Here is a 14,672-nt window from a genome sequence, read left to right as displayed (position 1 = left end):
GGTTTGCAGCGCCGCCTGTTCTGGGACGGGAGGCCACGTATTGCCCTGGCTAAGCTGACGCTCCCCTGGTATGATGGGGGGATTGCCCTCCCGGATATTAAACGGTATTATTGGGCCTCCCAGCTAGCTGCAATTAATCAGGGCCTATATGGGCCAGCCTTAAACCCGGCGTTTGAAATGGATAGGATGCTACTTCCAGGTGGTGACTATAATCGAGCGCTCTACTCTAGCGCGCCCGACGCTTGCCTGACGGGCCCCACGCGTGTCATGGTGCGAGTGTGGCACGCGGCCAATGCTGCAATGGGGTGGAAGGACCGTTTGACCCGGGCGTCACCACTATACGCATCTGAGCGGTTGGGCTCCTTGTGGACCTCGAAGGGCTTTGAGAAGTGGGATTTAATAGGCATCAGCAAAGTGGGGGATCTCTGGACGAGGGGAGGATTTAAAACGTTCGAGATGCTGCAGACGGAATTTCAGTTGCAGGGCAGCGAGTACTTTCGGTACTTGCAGGTCCGGCATGCGCTGGGCTCCGTCTTTCCGGACGTTGCCTCCATCCCGGAGTGCTCCCCCCTGGAGGATAGAGTGCTGGATGGACACGTCCCTGACAGCACGATCTCACTGATCTACAAAAAACTGATCAACGATCGCTCAGACTTGCTGACTGCCCTTCGTGAGGCTTGGGTTGCCGATGGGCTGGAGCTGGACGACGAGGACTGGATCTCCGCGGTGGCCTCCCCGAAAGAGGTGGCCATACCGGCTCGCCTTCGTTTCGTCCAGCTCAAGATACTCCACAGGGTCTACATGACGGGGCCAAAGCTCCTGCGTATGGGCTATGCTGAGGACGGTTTGTGTAAGCGTGGGTGTGGTGCGCTGGGGACTTTTCTGCATATCCTGTGGGAGTGCCCGCAAGTGGAGGGGTTCTGGCGAGGTGTGCATGAGGTGCTGCGAGTGGTCACGCATGTGGCGCTGTTGCCCGAAGCGAGGAGATGCCTGTTGAATGTGTGGGAGCCTACCGATTACTCGGTGCCGCAGACGTGGTGGGTGACTCTGGGGTATATGGTTGCCAAGCGTGATATTGCCCAGCTGTGGGGATCCCAGAGCCCCCCGACTGTCTCGGCCTGGAAGGAACATATGGATTGGTGCATGTTTCGGGAAAAGGTGGTGTATGTGGCGAGAGGTAAGCCTGCGACATGGGTGAAAGTGTGGGGCCCCTGGAACGCCTACCGCGGGGGAATCTGTGCTCCACCCCTATTGCCTGATCCGTCGCCGGCCCCGTCCCCTTAGCCAACTCATCCCCCCGGTACCCGGGCATTAGGTGTTCCCAACCCTAGTTCTGATCTCTCCCCCCCTCTTGAGATTCCTATGGATAGCTAGAATCCCCCCTCTAGGGGAGCACATGTTGCTATTCCGATTGAGGATTGCCTTGTGGGTTTGTTTGTGTTTGTTGTTCTTTAAATTTAAAATGGAACCGTATAATGGGGTCTGAATAGTGTGGCACGCAACGATGTTATCTCCTGTAAATGCTCGGCCGCAGCACCATGTGTTTTATAAATGTATACCATATGCTCCTTTTATTGCTAGCGGCCGGCCGGAAGGTTGTAGGCCCATATTTGTATAATTTTTTTGAGTCTTGTCATAAACGGTTTCAAAAAAACAAAAAAAAAAACAATTAGAAGTGTCAGAGCACATTGCATTAGAAAACATTTGCTATACAATATGTCATTCAGTTTTGTCTTGTGCACATTTATGACGTTAACCCGTCGCAGTTCAGGAAGCTCCATCTTCTACAACCGTTCGCAACGGATGGTTTGTACCTGTTAAAAAAACTTGCCTCTGTTTACCCTGGGAGTTCCCAGAGTAAACAGAAGAAACCGACCTTGTGTCTGGTTCCCTGCAAATTAAAACAAGGCACACGTTACGACCCTACGGTAACCCAGACGGCAAGGTGAGAGAAACAAAAAAAATTTAGAGCAAACTTCCTGACTGAATGGGATGCAATAAGATCAAAACAGTTTTCAAACAGAAAGGTAATTATGCAATGTCATTAGTTCATAACATGAGAACGTAGATTGTATCTGTACTTTCCGGGTCTTGTCTGATCTTGAAATAGCTGGTCTACAGGTGCGGGAATGTTCGACTCCACAGGTGACAAATGTTCACTTTGTATAACACTCGGTCCAGGATTCAAAAGAGCGGTTCCTGTTGAGGTGTCAAGGTTCTGTGTTTCAGTTCGTGAGTCCGTTATGTACTCTGCATCGCTGAAAGGGATGAGCCTAGGAACAGGTTCTGTCTCGGATACACCAAATCCCTGTCTAACCCAGTTGTCATAGGGGAGTGGGAGAGGGACACGCTTCGTATGGCTAGCGTGCACCCAATTCTTCCTTCCAGCTAGGCGTACAGCAGTTCTCGTTGTTAGGAGTACCTGAAACGGACCCACAAATCTCGGCTGGAGGTTCCGAGTTCGCTCAAAGTTCCGTACCACAACTTGGTCGCCTGGTTTCAACGTGTGGCCTGGACTCTCTGGCGGTTTAGGCAAGGATTCGAATACCTGTTGATGAATAAGGCTTAGTTTAGTAGTCAGGTCATAAAGATAATCAATCAACATTGGGTATTCGATCTGTTTGAATTCCTTTGGCCTAGGGACTCCCCAAACATTAGCAGGACGACCGAACACAATCTCATATGGGCTAAGCCCTACTCGAGAGTGTACAGTCGCTCTGGTGGACAGTAGAGCTAAAGGCAGTGCATCTGGCCAAGATAGACCAGTGGAAGCTTGAATTTTAGCAAGTTTCAGCTTCAGGGTACCATTGTACCCTTCAACCAAACCGGCTGACTGTGGGTGATTAGCACTGTGAAATTTCTGGGTAATACCCAGACCCGTACACACACTCTTCATGACTTTCCCTACAAACTCACTTCCATTGTCCGACCAAACAATCCGTGGCATACCATATCTGGGGAAGTATTCTTTGAGGAGGATTTTGGCAGTGGACATAGCAGTGTTATCCTTTAATGGATATGCCTCAATCCATCTTGAAAAGGCACAGACTACCACTAGGACATATTTAAGATTGTTACACCTGTCCCTGTGGAAAAAATCCAACTGAATCACTTCAAAGGGACAAGAAGGGGGGGCAAAATGACCAGTTGGGGTTGGGGTTCCCTTGCCAGGATTATGCATTAGGCATATCATGCAGTTTTTCACCACTCTTTCCGCACACTTTGTAATTCCATCATTCTTCCATACTGGAGCTAACATTTTACAGATCCCTTTCGAACTGATGTGCGCCGCTCCATGCGCCATTGTGACTACCGCAAGTACATACGCATCAGGTAACATCCAACGTTGCTGCTCAGACAAATCAACCCAACATCCACTTGAATCCTTTTTACCCGTTTTCTCCTTCCATTCATTCTTCTCATTTTCAGTTGCTTCATTCTGGATTGCTTTCACACTTTCAATCGTATTCTCACACATCCCTGACTCAGCAATCCATCTTGCAGACGTCGCAACGTACATTCGGCTCGTCATGTTCTTGGCCGTTTCTCTAGCGACCTCATCAGCGAACGCATTCCCACGGCCAACATCATCCGTAATCTTTCGATGCGCACTGCACTTCACAATCGCAACTTCATTCGGTAGGGTCAGGGATTCCAATAGATCGCTGACTAACTGTCCATGTTGGATCTTAGTCCCATGGGACGTGAGAAAACCTCTTTCTTTCCAGAGACGTCCAAAGCTATGTGCTACGCCGAAGGCGTATTGGCTATCGGTAAACACATTCACTCTCTTTCCCTCAGCTAAAACACACGCTCTTGTTAAAGCAATTAATTCTGCAGCTTGGGCAGAATTCTGACTTACTCTTGCAGTCTCAACAATCGTACTCAAAGTCGTAACTGCATACGCGGCCGTCACATCACCATTCTGTAGTTTAAAACACGACCCGTCGACATATAAAGTGCCGTCTGGATCTAGTAACGGAGTATCTTTTAAATCAATCCTACCTTTTGTCTCTTCCTCAGTTTTAAAACAACAATCATGGGGCTCTGAATCACTCTCTTCTTGAGTAGTCGGCAACAGTGTTGCTGGATTCAATATGTTACATCGCTTGATCTGAATGTGACTTGCCAAAAGCGTCAGCTCATAGCCTGATAGTCTAGCACTGGTGAGGTGCTGAGTTTTCGTTCGATTCATGAGTGTATCCACTGCATGTGGAACCATGACTACTAACATGTTGTTCATGAATAGTCCAGCAGACTGTCGAATAGACACTGCAGCTGCTGCTGTAGCTCGCAAACAACTTGGCAATGCTCTGGCTACCTGATCTAATGTGGATGAGAAATATGCACAAGGTCGCTGTTTGTCACCAAATTGTTGCGTTAAAACACTCAACGCACAACCTTCTCTTTCATGGACATATAGAGTAAACGGCTTACTGTAGTCAGGAGTACCCAACACAGGAGCTGAACACAGTGCATCACGTAAGTCGGAAAAACTCTGTTGACATTCATCAGACCATGGCAAAGGGCTCGGAACACCTTTTCCAGTCAGGGCTACCAATGGTTTTGCCATGAGAGAAACATTTGGGATCCATTGCCTGCAGTATGACGTAATACCCAAAAACGCACGTACTTCTCTCTGTGTGCTTGGTACAGTCATCTGCGAAATTGCTTTGATTCTCTCTGGGGTCAACCTTTTTCCCTCCTTTGACAAGAGATGACCTAAGTAGGTCACTTCTTGGCAACAATATTGCAGTTTAGAAGGTGAAACCTTGTGATGTAAGTCTGACAAATGACGTAATAAAGAAATTGTAGCTATTTTGCAGGTTTCCTTGTCATCAGCAGCTAGTAAAAGATCGTCTACGTATTGGATCAAAGCAACACCAGGAGGAAGTACAAGAGCATCTAATTGACTCTTTTATGCTTGGCTGTAAATTGAAGGGCTCTCACAATAACCTTGTGGAGCGCGTTTGAATCTGAAACTGCGACCTCCTAAGGAGAAACCAAAAATGTCTCTACTTTCCTCGGCTATCGGAATGCTGAAGAAGGCATTCTTCAAGTCGATCACTGTAAACCATGAGGCTGAGGCAGGAATCAACGTCAATAATGCAGTGATATCTGGTACCACAGGAAATTGCGGAATCACTATTTTGTTAACTTCTCTGAGGTCAATCACAAATCTGTAGATTGGAGGTTTGGATGGGTCAGTGCGTTTTAAAATCGGCAGAACAGGACTATTGCAGACATTTCCTCTAGTTTCCTCTATTACATCTTTCTGTATTAAGTCTTTCACAATCAGCATGAGTGCACGTTCGCCTTCATTCGAAATCCGATACTGTGGGATTCGTGGGAATTTAACATTTGCTTTCAGACTTACCACATAAGGGGGAATTTCCAAGAGGCCTACATCGTTAGGACCAGTTGCCCAGAGAGTATCAGGGAGAGAACGCAGCTCCGGTGGGAGCTTATCCATCGACATATACATTGGAGAGATGACTCTTTTGCCTAATGTGAGCTGTACTCCCGAAGGAGAACAGTACAGTGTTGCATGCAGGCGTTTCAACAGATCTAAACCAAGCAGATTCTCATTACAACCGGTTGTTAGAATGAGGGGTGCTTCCAGTTCGCATGGCCCAACAGAAATTGACAAAGGACTAGAAACAGGATTGTGAACAGGGGCGCCTGAGAAACCTACTGAAGTGTTTGTTAAGCCAGACAAAGGTGCGCCAGGGAGTTTCGCATGCATAATTGAACTTTTTGCCGCACCAGTATCCAACAGAAACGGTTCGACCACGCCTGATGTAACTACTGCGACATAGGGTCCACTCTGATCAACTGGAACTGATACTACTCCCTCTCTTTGCCTGTGGCTGTCCTAGTACTCGCTTTTCTGAATCTCTTCATTATGATCATAATAATCTTCAACATGATACTGTGGAGATCTACCTGGTTGCGCCGGTTGTACATTTCGCTGATCGAAATAATTTGATGGGCGATCAGCCTGTGGTGTCATTGTACCACGTCCTCTACCTCTAGGAGCTTGCATAAACCCAACATTACCTCTCTGAGCTGGGACACCACTAGTCTGTGCGTGCAGTACCGGACACTCATTCTTATAATGACCCTCCTTTTTACAATAGGCACACTGATTCCATGCTAACTGTTGTCGGGGAAAACCATAATTAAATCTTTGGGACGTCCCTTGCTGGAATTGTGGCTGTTGCTGAAACTGGAGTCGCTGCTGTGAATCTGACTGAACTGAGCGAGGCGGGTAGGCCTGTTGCAAAAGAACTTTAGTCTTTAAATCTTTCGTTTTCTTTTCCGACTTTTCCTTCTCTTCTGTTTCTCTATTCTCGTAATACTGAGCAGTTGCAAGTATCTGTGCTGTCGTCGACACTGCCCATGCACTTTCAGAATCCTTTAACTTGTTACTAAGCTCAGGTAGTAAATTAAACACGAACTTGTCGACAAACAACCTTTGGCCTCCCTCAGTACTCATATCTTGTCCACTGTGGTCCACGAAGGTCTCTTCAAATCTAGTGAAAAAGTCAGAAACGCTTTCGTCCTTCTTTTGCTTGCATGCCGATAGTTTATCCCAATTAACTCGTAACACTGGCATCAGCGTTTTCATCAGATTAATTATTCTGCCAGGTAAGGCGGCAATCAGAGGTTCAGGTTTTGCACCGCCAACTTGTTGCCCATCTGCTGCTACAATAGCTGGCCAATCACCTCCTAAGGCGACTGGGTGATTCTCTTGCCGAATCTTGGCCCATATAGGCTGTGGCACTACATTACCAAATAGCATTTCAATGTCTGCCAAATTCATGACGCACGCTTGAACTGTCTGCGTTAACTCTTTGTAATAACCAGCAGGATTTTTACGCGGGTCCGGCAACGCCTGTTTTACTGCTAATACTTCGGCCCGCTTCCAAGGGATGTGTATCCACACTCTCTGGAATTGTGCCGGGGCAGCTGCAATACCATTAGCCGCATCAGCTTGAACTGCATCACGCCATATCAGTGGGACTTCCCTCATCGGATATTGACCTCCTCTTTGCCTAGTAATCGGTGAACCATCAGGGTCCCTTGGCGTTCGAAGAGGGGAATCATCCCTATAAGCTAAAATCAGTTCTATCGCTCCCCTTATTTCTGAACCTATCACCATTCCTGCGGCAAATTTCTGCTGAACATTTATCAGATCAGAGGGGACGGAATCTAAGTCGTCATCTTCCCATTCTTCACGCACAAGAGAACACATCACGTCAAAAACATAACGTTGAGTTGGTTCATTCCATTGCATAAAGGTTTCTAACACTCTCCGTGCATCATACTTCACAGCTTTTGACATCCACCTAAGAGCTGTCAAATCTAACATTTCTCGTTCCTGAGGACCAGGAAGCTGGCTACGTCTCTGTATAGAGTCAGAAACGGGGGTCCCAATTAAAGACCTGTAGAGAGGAGTTAAGATATTAGTTACAGAGTCGGTTATTTTCCGACGAACGGAAAGCGGGGTCAGAATATTCACAGGGTTCGGGAGCAGGGCAGCTGAAGCAGATGAAATAGTAAAGGTGGGAGTAGCAGGTAAAGCAGTTTGCGAAACGACAGGCAAAGGCGGAACAGGCGACCCAGGAAGAGGGGTTGCCGAAGGAACATTAACCACGGGAAAGACAGGAGCTGGAATTAAGGGAAGTGGAGCAACTATTCCAGGCTGACCAGCAGCTGGCTGTACAACAGGTAGTAACTGTGGTGCTGTAATACCCTGCACATACGGTGGAGGTGAATTCAACAGGTAAGACAATAGAGGATCCTTTTCATGATCCTCTATCGGCTTAGTAGGACAAGATGGCAATACAGGGTAACATTTATCAATTGCCAAACTATATTTTCTATTCGCCATCTCCATTGCTTTCTCAGTCTCGTTGACATGCAGCTGCCTAGCAGACTCCATTAAAGTCAACCCTTTCTCTTTCTGTTCTTTCTTCGTCTTCCTAATTTCTCTCTGTTTGGCTTCTTTGCGCCATACGCGAAAAGAATCAAACATTGCCGGCCGGGCTTTTCTCTTAAACAACTTCATTTCTAGATTGTCTAGTATTTCGGTTTCAAAGCTACCATGCGGTGGCCAACTAAGGACACCATCTTTCCTGGTATAACGGACCCATACTTCATTATACGTAATAGGACCCACACCATGTTTACAATAGAGCTCATATGTAGGAGTTCCAATCGGAGGAACCGAACACGAATCCTCCAACCGGGAATCCCCGTTGCAACGTAGCCAGGACAGGAGACAATTACTACTGGTAGTCATGACAAAAAAAGACAAATTCCAACCAAAAATGCGCAGAGAACTTAGGCCTACCAAAATGAACTAATACCAAAACAAAGATTATCTAAACAAGAACAACCAATGATAATCTACGAATTAAACCAGAGCAACAAAGAACATCTTAATACTTAACTGAAATGTGGAAGACGTCACCAAGGAGAACCCGTCTAAATCTCGCCGTACTAAGGTCTGCACCTCGGGTCCAAGACAGGGCGACAGTCAAGGCAGCGGTCCTCTGTAGCCGTCTGGGAACGGGAACCCTCGTGGAAGAGATCGTCGGGCCACTTTTACGACATGCAGGGATCGATGAAGCGGGGTACCTCCCTCCGGAATCTTCACACGAAACTTCTCGAACTTTTCAGGCTTTGGACCGGTACCGGATGACGTCGCCCCACGTTAGGCGCCAAATTGAGGTTCTGGACTTTTAAGAGTCCAGAGGTGTCAGGGAAACAACACCCGAAGACCTCTGAGTTCCTTCCTGTCTCGGTGCACAAATAAACAGAGACGCGGGTTTCTCGATGGTGGCGTCAGAGACCAAGATTTATTTACTGCAGGGACACAGAAGTCATAGGAACCACACAGAGGCAGAATCTACGAGACTGTTCAAATTGCATTAAGTGGGTTGTTCCTTAAATACACGAAAAATGTCTTTAGGCAACATTATACGAATATTTCTCATGCCCAACCCAGTATCCCAAACAAACAGTAAATAGACATCAAACAATAATTTGTCGTGGGTTTTCGGTATTCAATCAGGTCCCCTTGTCAGTTTTCCATTCTTTGCCCGATCCTCCCCATCATAAAAATCGTAACCTCCCCATTGTAAAAGCCCAGAAGGAGAGGAGCAGGGCCATTTGCAAAGGATTGAAAAGTAGGATAAGAGGTGTTTATGGATCATAAACGGGCATGGCTACCGTCTTCAACCTTTCAGTCAGGACAACGGACACGAGAACCAGTATAACAGGACTGGCCTTAGGCAAGGGAGGCAGCTTGATTCTGCCTAGTCATGTAGCGTCAGCCTTTCTCGGGGCTCGAGCTTACGTGTCCTTAATAAGGTGACTCTGCCGGGGTCATCGCTCGTTCACTGACTATGTGAGGGCAAGAAACAAAATGGATGCCGTAACTAAAATGGATGCCATGACTTTACAACAGAATGCCCTATTTCTCAGTGAATTCATGCTAGTTGCGTAGCGAAAACACTGTCATGCATATAATGGATCATTTGCGGTTCATTGGTACCGAAATCGTGTCAGTACTATGATACCGAATTCACGGGTTCGGATCGCTACAGAACCTCAGCATTACCATTGATAATGGCCTAACTATGGAGCCCCAGGTCAACAACCTCACAGCTACCTGTTTTACAATTCTGAGATGGCTCAGAAAAATCATTTGGATGCTCCCGGACGATACACAAAAGACTGTGGTCAACGCACTGATCACCTCCCGTTTAGATTACGGTAATGTCCTCTATTTAGGGGCATCACAGACAGTCATGCGACGCCTCCAACTGGTACAAAACACTGCAGCCAGACTGCTATGCAAATGCAATAGGAGGGAACGCATGTCCGGTCACCTTAAAGCGCTCCACTGGTTAAGAATCGAAAATAGGGTCAAATTCAAAACTCTTAGCCTCATGCATAGAATAAAATGGGGCAATGCCCCCGGATACCTCCAAACCCTCGTGCACACTTACATGCCTGCTCGATGCCTGAGGTCCTCCACTCAAGGCCTTTTCTGTGTCCCCAAAACACGCCGAGCGAGGATGGGAGGAAGATCCTTCTCCCTTCTAGGCCCCAAGCTCTGGAACTCCCTCCCGCAACCTCTCCGTTTGGAAACTCGCTACACTCATTTTCGCAAAGCCATTAAGACCTGGCTTTTCAACCAGTAACCTGCTCCGGTCTCATTCCTGAGACTTTCTCTTGCCTTTATGGTTCAGTATCTTCTAGCGCCGGGAAACCCTTTTTGGGTAGCTGTCGCGCTCAATAAGCCCAATAAATAAATAAATAAATAAATAATAAAGCCAGACCTAATATGAATATTCATACCTACTGAAATCATTTATATAACAAGCATTGGCATAGCCAATAGGTCTCGCTTTTGGGACCTTATAAGTATTTAGTTATCCTGCACAATATCCTTGGTGCAACAACATCAACTGTTACATGGCTAAAACACTTATCAGGTCCCAATGGCGAGACCTATTAGCTATGCAAATGCAAGCATTGGCAAAGCCAACAGGTCACGCCTTTAATATGTGATGGATGGTATCATTGTAATGCAGTGGAATGTGTTTGAATGTGTGTGTGTGTGTTGTAAGAGTTGTAATTGTTTTTGTGTTCTGTGTAAATCTGTTTTACATGTGCTTTTGTATCAAATGCGTTGATTCAATTTTGTACTAGTGATGTTTGTTTATTGTGCATACAAAATGTGCACATATTTATTTTTTCGAATAATCAATTTGTTACTGCACATGCACTTAGTATCCCGTGTGAGTGGAGCCTCTTTACAAAAGTAAATATATTGCGTACGCAGTAGTAGAACATGTAACAGCACTTTTGTAATTCATATTTTTTATTCTCTTGTAAAGTGCGGCCTGCAAGGGAGATTTTTTTTCAAAATTAAAGTGCACCTAGTAGCCACTTGACCAGACCCTGGTTGGTTTAGAAAAGATATTGTGTACGCAGCAGTATTGCTGTCACCTGGAGGCTGCTTTAAAGTCTTTCCATGGATTACATTGTATCAGAGGCAGCGTACATCCAAAAGTACTTTAGGAGGAACAGCAATTGATTTTTTAAAAACATATTTTATTGACTTTTAATGGTACCATTTGGGCAGCAGTCCGACAGTTACACGTTAGACAGGATCGTGCCAAAGTACCAAACGTATAAACCATATTGACTACAGATGTGTATATAACAACAAAACTTTATGCAGACAGTTCCATTCCTCATACAGTATAAGTGCATGGATGAGTACACGTGTAGGTAACAGTAAGAATGCTGAGTACGGTGTAACGTGACCAAGGACGTTTGGGGGAGCTTACTCATCAAGTGGTCTGAGAAGGAAGTGGGGAAGATCTATACCCCGATATGTAGCCCACCAGGACCATATTTTCCTATGTTTCTGAGGTCAGCCGCGCGCCTGGAACACAGCAATCTCCGCACCCATGCAGCTATCTAGCTCTAAACAGCAATTGATTTTTGGCGCTGCAGGAGCATTTTTATCCAGACAGCGCTGGAGAGCGTTTTGAAATGAATTTAGTGGAAAGAGATAAGCGTCCCAGGGACTCCTTTTTAATAATCTGTTGAAATAATTATAATTAATAAATTGAAAGAAAGTGATGTACAGCAAAGTGAAAAGTGGAAACATAAGAAATGCAGATGCAAAAAAGTTGCCCATCCGAAACAAAAAAGTGTTTGCCAAAATAGAGTTAGCAGATGCAGTCACACCGACTACATTGTAACAGAGGCTGTTAATTGAAGCAAGTTTCTGGACTGCTTGTGTGAAAAGCCTATGGGAGTCCGGTTTCAGACTAGTGTATGCTTTAAACACACATGTTGTAACAGGCAGAGTTCATATGAAAGGGCTTTTGTAAGTCTGTTTTTTAATCTCTTAGCAAAGTGCGCCATGCAAGCCTCTTTACAAAAGTAAATATATTGCATATGTAGTAGAAGTGCTCCGAACTGAATGTTCTTTATATCACTTTCCATGGATTACATTGTAACAGAGGCAGAGTACATATGAAAGCCTTACAGGAGCAGTTTTATCCAGAGGGCGCTGGACAGCGTTTTGGAATGAACTTTGTGGCAAGAGATAAACGCATTGCACATGATCAGCACTTTAATTCTAATAATTACATTAATTTGTTTCAGATGTGCAGGGACATTAATAGATGTTCTCAGAATCAGAGAATAATGATACTGCATGATTAATAGTCTTTGCCATCTAAAGAAAGTCACACAGAGCAAAATGGAGATTGGAAAAAAGGTAGAGGAACAAACACATACAGCCACACCGAGTGCTCTAATAATCTGTGCCATTGAACGAAAGTGACGTACAACAAAGTGAAACATGGAAACATTAAAAATGCAGATGCAAAAAGAAATTGCCCAACTGAAATGAAAAAAGTGTTGGCAAATAAAAGTTCTCAGAAGCACAGTGCCAGTATTTATTAGTACTTTGTCCATGCTCCTGTATAATTAACAAGCATTGGCCGCGCGCTAGTAAAAGTAACGCCACGCGGCCTTAAAAGCGAAAGTCATCGCGATCACTCTGAAAGCGAAAGTCATCGCGATGATGCGCTAAAGCACGCTAGGGATGCGCGCGCAGCAGCGGGGGGAGGGGCAGAGGCAGGGAGCAAGCAAGAGGAAAGACAGATGGTGCTGAAGGCTGGCAGTTCGCGCATGCATGCTCTCGCGTGAACGCAAGCTTGTCGCCAGCCAGCAGCACTTTGAAAACTCACCTACTAAAGTCTCTCCGAGCAGCACATGCGCGCTGACTCAGCGAGACCTAAAAATATGTGGGAGGTCACGTGGGAAGTAGCTTGTAGAAATAGTGGATGACTGACAATATAGTGTAATTTTAAAAATAATTGCTGAGGCCCCAGGAGGTGTAGCGACTGGCAAATGACTGACATGATGAATGTATGAGAAATGTGGATTTTGCCATAATTATTATTTTACCAGGATCACACCATTTGTTGAATGTGGGACTTGAATTTCCTTTTGGTCGTTCGCTGCAGTGGTGGCGGCCGACAAGATTTTTGGGACTGGGCTCTTATTTGTTTACAAATAAATCAGTGAAGCTGTTGTTGAAGAATGTGCCTTTGGGAAACATCTCAAGACAAGACCGTTCTCCAGCTAAGATCCCTCTTTCAGGGAACAAGCGCTTCATACAATGGGCAAAACATACATGTTACAGGTTTCGATCCTGGGAACCTTTCATGCTTCAGAAGGCGATAAGATGAGGACCACGATACCAATTATTCTATTGCATAAATTGTCTCATTATCATTACCCCTATAAGCCTTTTGAACACGCATGATCTTAACATTCGTTTAACAAAGTTTATTTCACTGAATTTAGAGATTAGAAATTATGGGAAAGACGTCTCTTCAATTTTCTGCGTTGAGCAGTGCTGGACGTGGGCGCCATTTCAGGGATGAAATGATGCAAAGTGAATGGTGTTTAGCAGTTGATGTGGCTGTCTACTGTTTCCTCCAATGGCCTTCACAGCTACACAGAGCTTCTCTACTGTTTCCACCTTTGTGGAAAATCCGTTCCAAATTTAATTATACGTGTTAGAACAAAAGTAGATGCTCTGGTGTCGGTTCTTTGCAACATCTCTCTGCAGCCGCTTGGAGGGGTGCCAGATTGCCCCCAAGAGCATCAAAAATGGCCTTTTTGCCAGTGAATGATTTCCAAGGGACAGCAAAACGTTAGTTGGCCTTAGGTGGCAAAACTCCTTGTATCGACCCTAACTCCAGTCTTAACATAGACGAAGAACGGATATTCCATGGATCAAAAACAAGGCGCCTGTGTGGGCATCAATAGCTGCCATAGGCATGGGTTAATGCCCGGTTGTATGTAGCAGCCATGGGCATGGATTAATGCCCGGTTGTATGTAGCAGCCATGGGCATGGATTAATGCCCGGTTGTATGTAGCAGCCATGGGCATGGATTAATGCCCGGTTGATTGTAGCAGCCATGGGCATGGATTAATGCCCGGTTGTATGTAGCAGCCATGGGCATGGATTAATGCCCGGTTGTATGTAGCAGCCATGGGCATGGATTAATGCCCGGTTGTATGTAGCAGCCATGGGCATGGATTAATGCCCGGTTGTATGTAGCAGCCCTGGGCATGGATTAATGCCCGGTTGTATGTAGCAGCCATGGGCATGGATTAATGCCCGGTTGAATGGGGTTTTTATAGAGCTGCTGTGCTTTGGTGATTGCCGTTGCACAGGGTAATTAAATGCAGGTTCCGGGGTCCACGCTGGAGTTGGTCTTCATGTTGCTTCATATCCCCAAGAAAGTCTCGTTTCTCTGAAATAAACAGTAGTCTGCAGGGGGCACCGAGCTCTGGGAGGCGTGACTTCAGCCACACTGGCATTCTCTGCTCCCTCAAGAGCAGTGCTTGAAATGGAAAAATAGAAGTGCAGGTACTCTGTGCAGAGTACCTGCTTGTTTCTGAGAAGTGCCGGTACTCTCCAATTAAAAGTGTTACGTTTTCCTTTAAAAGTGCAGGTACTCTCCCTCTCATAATAAAAAGAAGTGCCGGTACTCAATACCGTGACGGTACCGGCCCATTTAAAGCCCTGCTCTAGAGTCCCAGCCTTAAGCAA

At 45.8% G+C, this 14,672-nt stretch overlaps 1 protein-coding gene across 1 annotated transcript in view; it reads left to right on the top strand.

The window, feature by feature from the left end:
• The window catches only part of GCH1 (GTP cyclohydrolase 1), a 208,800-nt gene that overhangs the window by 135,368 nt on the left and 58,760 nt on the right, over positions 1 to 14,672 (top strand). The gene's annotated exons all lie outside the window — the stretch shown is intronic.

The sequence above is a fragment of the Triturus cristatus genome, chromosome 9, assembly GCF_964204655.1.
Source record: "Triturus cristatus chromosome 9, aTriCri1.1, whole genome shotgun sequence".
Classification (NCBI taxonomy): domain Eukaryota; kingdom Metazoa; phylum Chordata; class Amphibia; order Caudata; family Salamandridae; genus Triturus; species Triturus cristatus.
This window is presented reverse-complemented; position numbering and strand designations above follow the sequence as displayed.